Here is a 6,000-nt window from a genome sequence, read left to right on the forward strand (position 1 = left end):
TGAGGAAGTTTTTCTATTATCATGCCCAGATACAAGATTGTCTATCTTTTTGAAATCAGAATTGTCTAAAAAAAATCACAATGACATTTTGAAGTGAAGGGTATTTAGCTCCTAAATCTATGCCTACATGAAATGAAGAGTATTTGGCTCCTAAAGCTGTGGCCATGTGAATCTGGTGAAGGCTTTACAATTGTTAATGGCTTTACGATCTCTTGCCTTCAACTGAAGCAGCAGATAGGCCAATTACCAATGGACACCAAGGTGATGGAGTGGCAAAATGGCGATTTATTGAAACATACACATCCTTATATAACCTACGCCTTTTCATCTACGCCTACTGTATTACACGTCACTAAGATTCTTCCAGAATATGGGGAAGGGCCTGTCATGTCACATCCTGATAAGTTTCCCGTATTTCGCCTAATACAGCAATCTGGATTCTGGATTTCTGGGAAAAATCTGTCCTGTTTAATATTGAAGATAGATTTTGAACTGCTTATTCTAGACTTATCGCTTCTCTAATCTTTTAGCTACAGAAGTAAAATCCAAGCTGTATACCTTTCAAAGCTAATTGAGTTTACTTTTTAAGCTCTCTGGGGGTGTACCAACAAAAATGATGCCATTAGTCAGCAAAAGCAAAGCTTTATGTGCATGGCAGCATGCTCAGTAATTCCTTCCAGCTGCAAAATATATTAGTGTTCTGATCTAATCAAATCATTGTTTCTAGGATTTTCCTAGATGTATTTCTTAATTTATGTAATCATGTAGTTTAAAAAATATTTTAAATTGAAATAATTTTTATATATTGCCTATAATAAGTTTATATATTGTGACATTTCTTTTTATGCTGGAATTACTTGGGGCTTTTGCAGGGATCATCCAGATAATCCTTTCCAAGCAGGACACTGTAAGAAATCACTTGATGGCATCTGGAGTGGATTGCCTGAAGGAAATGTAGGCAATCTTTGGATGTCTGGCTTTTGTCAGTACCACTGTACGTATTTAATGATGATATGATGCAATCAAAGTCCAACTTTCCTGCTCAGCCTTGTGATCTCAAGGTCTATACGTTTCTTTATGCTACTGTAAGATTGGGCTGTTTAATCTGTCATGTAGGTAATTTAAGGATTTCAATTGCCTCTTTATCCTGCCAGCAGCTGGAAGCATAGTGAGGACCACACAGTCATAGTCTTAGGATGAGTCTACAGAGCCCAGCAATTCTGAGGTTAGCACATTTTTGTTTTGGCAACTAGTACACACAGAGTAGGTGCTTGCAACCTGATCATTTTCTGCACCTCTTATTTTGCTGTCTCAAAATGAAGGAATCAAAATGTAAGTCCACAAATATGACTGCTATTCTTGGCAAATTTTTGCCACATAAAACATAACCTTTTGGCTGTTTCTAGTCTGCTAGAGTCAAGTCAAAGCACAGTGTTCTATTTCCTCCACATTTATGATATATCTTCAAATTAGAACCACTAATTAGGAACTGTAAGTCTTAGTCTTATGAATGTGAAACTCCGGTTCAGTTAGGACACTAGTGCTCATTCGATATTGTTTTGTTTTGCTGACAGCTGCAGACAGTGACTTCCCTTGGGTTTCTTTGAAGTTAGTTGTGTTGGTCTGATGGACCTTGTCATATGTTCCTCTTAGACTGCCTCTCTGCTGGGGGCTGAGCTTTGACTCAGCCCTCAGTCCAGGCTGCATGCTTTTCTCTGCTTTCTGCACTGTCTTCATCAGTCCAATTTGCTGTAGAAGTCCTCCAGCTCTCCAGTTAGGGTAAGTGCTACAAGAACTATAGGTGCAATTGAACAATTCATTGCTGTCTTTGGGAGCAGCAAAACCCAGTGGTCACACGTTTTTTGCTCACCAGTGATGGTCTGTCAGCTCTTTGGTATGTAGCTGGCAGGGAGGTCATGTTAAAGGGCATAAGGGAGATGTAAACTTAATTTTTCACTTAACAGAAACTGAGAGTATATAGAAGATACTATGCACTCCACCATTCAGGATAGGTGGTGGGATGAAGAAAAACAGAAAAGAGAAGTGGTTGCATTCACAGGGAAAGGAGGTGCATCACATTGCCTGTGGATTTAAGCAGGCTATGGCAGAGAAAGCACAAGTTCTTTGGGAAAGGTGAGATGAAAGAGTTGTGGTTTCAGGCATTGGGCAGCCCAGCACCACACAATTGTTTGTTCACTTCACAGATTCACAGAATCACAGAATTGTAGGGTTGGAAGGGACCTCTAGAGATCATCGAGTCCAACCCCCCTGCCAAAGCAGGCTCCCTATACCATGTCACACAGGTAGGTGTCCAGGCGGGTCTTGAATATCTCCAGAGAAGGAGACTCCACTACCTCCATGGGCAGCCTGTTCCAGCTCTCTGTCACCCTCACTGTAAAGAAGTTCTTCCGCACATTCGTGAGGAACTTCCTATGCTGTACTTTCATCCCATTACCCCTAGTCCTGTCCCCACGCACTACTGAAAAGAGACCAGCCTCACCACTATGGCTCCCACATCTCAGGTATTTATAAACCTGGATCAAGTCCCCTCTCAGCCTTCTTTTCTCAAGGCTAAACAGACTCAGTTCCCTAAGTCTCTCCTCATAGGGGAGATAAATGACTTCCCCTCCCAGTAGCATAGGGAAGAGAATTGGGGAAAAAAGCCAACAAAGTAGAATTGCTGGATTGAGATAAAGTAGAGAGAAGAATAAGATAATATTAATAGTAATATTAATAATGCATATTTACTTAAAACAAGTAATGCACAGAGCAGTTGCTTACCAGCTGCTGACCAGTGTCCAGCCAGTCCCTGAGCAGCAGCTGCCCTTCAGCCAACTCAGTTTTTTCAAGTCATTTTTCACATGATGTCACAAGCAACTCAATATCCCTTTGGCCAGCTCAGGTCAGCTGTCCTGGTTCTATCCTCTCCCGCATCCAGTGTGAGAAGCTGAGAAACTGAAGTGTCCTTGGCTCTATACAACACTGCTCAGCAACAACTAAAACACTGGTGTGTGTCAACATTGTCTCCTAAAGAAAAATACGGTATCATACCAGGAACTATGAAGACAAAATTAGCTCTATCCCAAATGAAACTGGAATAAAAAGTGACTTGTAAATCCACTGAGTAAGATGTGTTTCTGTTTAACAGAAACATAGCAAACAGGCAGCTTGAGATTTCTGGAGAGTTGGTAGAATTATGTAGACATTTTGTAAATTCACTTTCCAGTCCTGTGTCTTTAAAAAGCAATTATGTTCTCTCTGTCTGCATACAGAAATATACATGCAAAAGCACACATGCACATGGTATTTACATAAATCTATACATAATGTAGATTGAATGTGGTGTATATAACATAACTATTTGTGCACACTTGCTTACATATGTACTTAATTGACCTTTAATTTTATGACCAGCTACAGATTATCAAGCTGCTGACCTAAGGAAGGCCTATTAACACAGTAATTTTTCAAATACAAAATTATTTCAGGGTGTGATTTTCAAATGGCAGTGAATTTTAATGTACTTAGAATCTGGGATACGGTTTACATGGTGAAGCACTTTACTTTTAAAGATCAGCCTTGTCTGCCTGAGCTAAAATTCACCTCAGCTTCACCTACAAACCAAAGGACATTATCTAGTAACATATCCATAATCTAGTAACATATCCATATCCTTCCATTTTCTGAAATCCCTTCTAGGGTCTGTTCTGATGTTCCGTTCCTCCACAGAGCCCTGAAGCCTTGGGATTATATCCAAAGGCATATGTATCACGTGGGAAGCTGCTTTCTCTAAATGGTCATCTCTATAATGAAAGAAAGGGGACAGTTTCCTTCCGTGACCCATTAGTTGTAGCTGAGTTTGCCATTGGGAACTACTTCTCTCTTGTAGAGAAGGATTCTGGCATTACTGGATGAAAATTAGCTTTTGGGAATACTGATTTTGACACCTCATTTCAGTTCTCAGCAAATATCTGAGATGATTGTGTATTTCACTTCTAATAACTCTGCTCTCTTCTCCAGCAGTGCACTGCCAAACAGTTTAAGTGCCTGCATTAGTTGTTCAGTCTGCATCTGTACTGTTCAAACAATATCTGAATTGTTAGGAACTGTATTGTTCAAAACAAGCAGCTATTGCATCGAGTCAGAGGAAGTCCAGAAAACACTTCTGTGGATAAAACTGTATTTTTATATCTGTCCAGTGTTTCTGTTTCTTTCTGTGTGTGATTTGCCATGAAGAGTCATTCTGGTGATGTGGGAAAGAGGAAGAGCCCAGCTGCATGCCTCTTGCTGTAGAAGTTTCTTTCTTAACATCCTAATTTGGATATTTTCTGGATAAGTGATCACTCAGACCCTCATCTGTGGGAAGCAGCTAGACAGTTTTGCTCTCTGGCTACCACACAGTCTCACCCTAGGTTTCCCTAGGAATGCAGTTATAGAAGATTAATGTAGGAAACTGTGGGTTAGCTAGAAGTGGTGGGAGGAAGGAAGATGAGGTTTTGGTTCAAGACTCAAGAGATCTAGCACTAATTTAGCTCCTCCACTGCTTCTTGAGTGACTTTGAGCAAGTCACGTAGTATCTTCAGGCTTTGGCTCTCTGTCATTATGTTGAGTCACTTCTTTCTTAAACTTTGTCCAGACCTGGTGTTTGAATTAGCAGGGCTTGATGCAAAACATAAGAGAATTCATGTAATTATAAAGAGTTCTGTCAGATATTTAACTGTGTGATTTAAAGGAAACTGTTGTTTGAATGTTTTTTAATCAGTGAAAAATTCAATATGCAGCACTTTCTATAAGCACAATGACATTCAGATGGAAACCAGAGCAATTTAAAATGCTATCTATAAAAAAAGTATTTTACTAGGTCACAGACTATGACTTTTAGGGGATCAAAAAGCAATGAACAGAATAACTATTGCATTTTTAAAGCCTTCACATAGTGATCACACCACCAGAACCTGACTGAATTTTATTTGCTGATAGAAAACCAATGAAGTTTGCACATGAAAATCTTCTTCCACAAACTGCCACAAATGGCTAAACTCTTAACACTCCCAACTGGTAGAGCTGTCTGGGACAAATGAATGTAAGTAACAATTGGATAGCTTCAATAAGTCAGTAGATTTTACTGCAAAGTCAGTACCAGCACATACTGCCAACTGTGGTCAAAATAAAAATTATGGGGGAGCAGTGGTCAAGGTAGGACTAAAGGTTCCAGCTAGCACAACATTCTTTTACAACAGCTGTCATGAAGGGAAGCCCATAGGGCAGCTATGTGAGATACTTTCTCCATGTATTCTTGTGGCCTCCAACTTAGTGCAGGCTAGGGAATTTCCTGAGAAAATACTCAAACGTAATACTCTGAAGACTTGTAAAATACAATGTTGATGCAGCAGTTTGGGGATTGTAGAGGCCTAGAAAAAGTACATCTTGCTCAATAGTTCTCTATGCTGTCGCAGGTTGTTTCTTTCACTTGTAAACTTTCTATCTTTTATTACTTTGTGAAGCTGGTTGTAGCTTTTCCTTCCAATTCATACTGACATTAATTGTGGCCTTCCAGTACTGGAAGGGAACGTATAAACAGGAGGGGGAATTACAGTTTACATGGGTAGATAGTGATAGGACAAGGGAGACTGGTTTTAAACTAAGACATGGGAGATTTAGGTTAAGATTTTAGCTTTTTATTAGGGGAAAGTTTTTCAGTCAAAAGGTAGTGACATGCTGGAACAGGTTGCATAGAGAGGTTGTGGATGCCCCATCCATGGAGGCATTCAAGGCCAGGCTGGATGTGTCTTTGTGCAGTTTGGTGGTTGGTGACCCTGCCCGCAGCAGGAGGACTGAAACTAGATGATCTCTGAAGTTCTTTTCAACCCAGGCCTTTTTATGATTCTGTGATTAATGACAGTAGCATAAGCAAATGTATAAACTCTATAGGTAACCATAAACTGCAGTTTGTAAAAGCCTGACCAATGGCAATCACAGAATCATAGAATGGCTTGGGTT

The sequence above is a fragment of the Coturnix japonica genome, chromosome 3, assembly GCF_001577835.2.
Source record: "Coturnix japonica isolate 7356 chromosome 3, Coturnix japonica 2.1, whole genome shotgun sequence".
Classification (NCBI taxonomy): domain Eukaryota; kingdom Metazoa; phylum Chordata; class Aves; order Galliformes; family Phasianidae; genus Coturnix; species Coturnix japonica.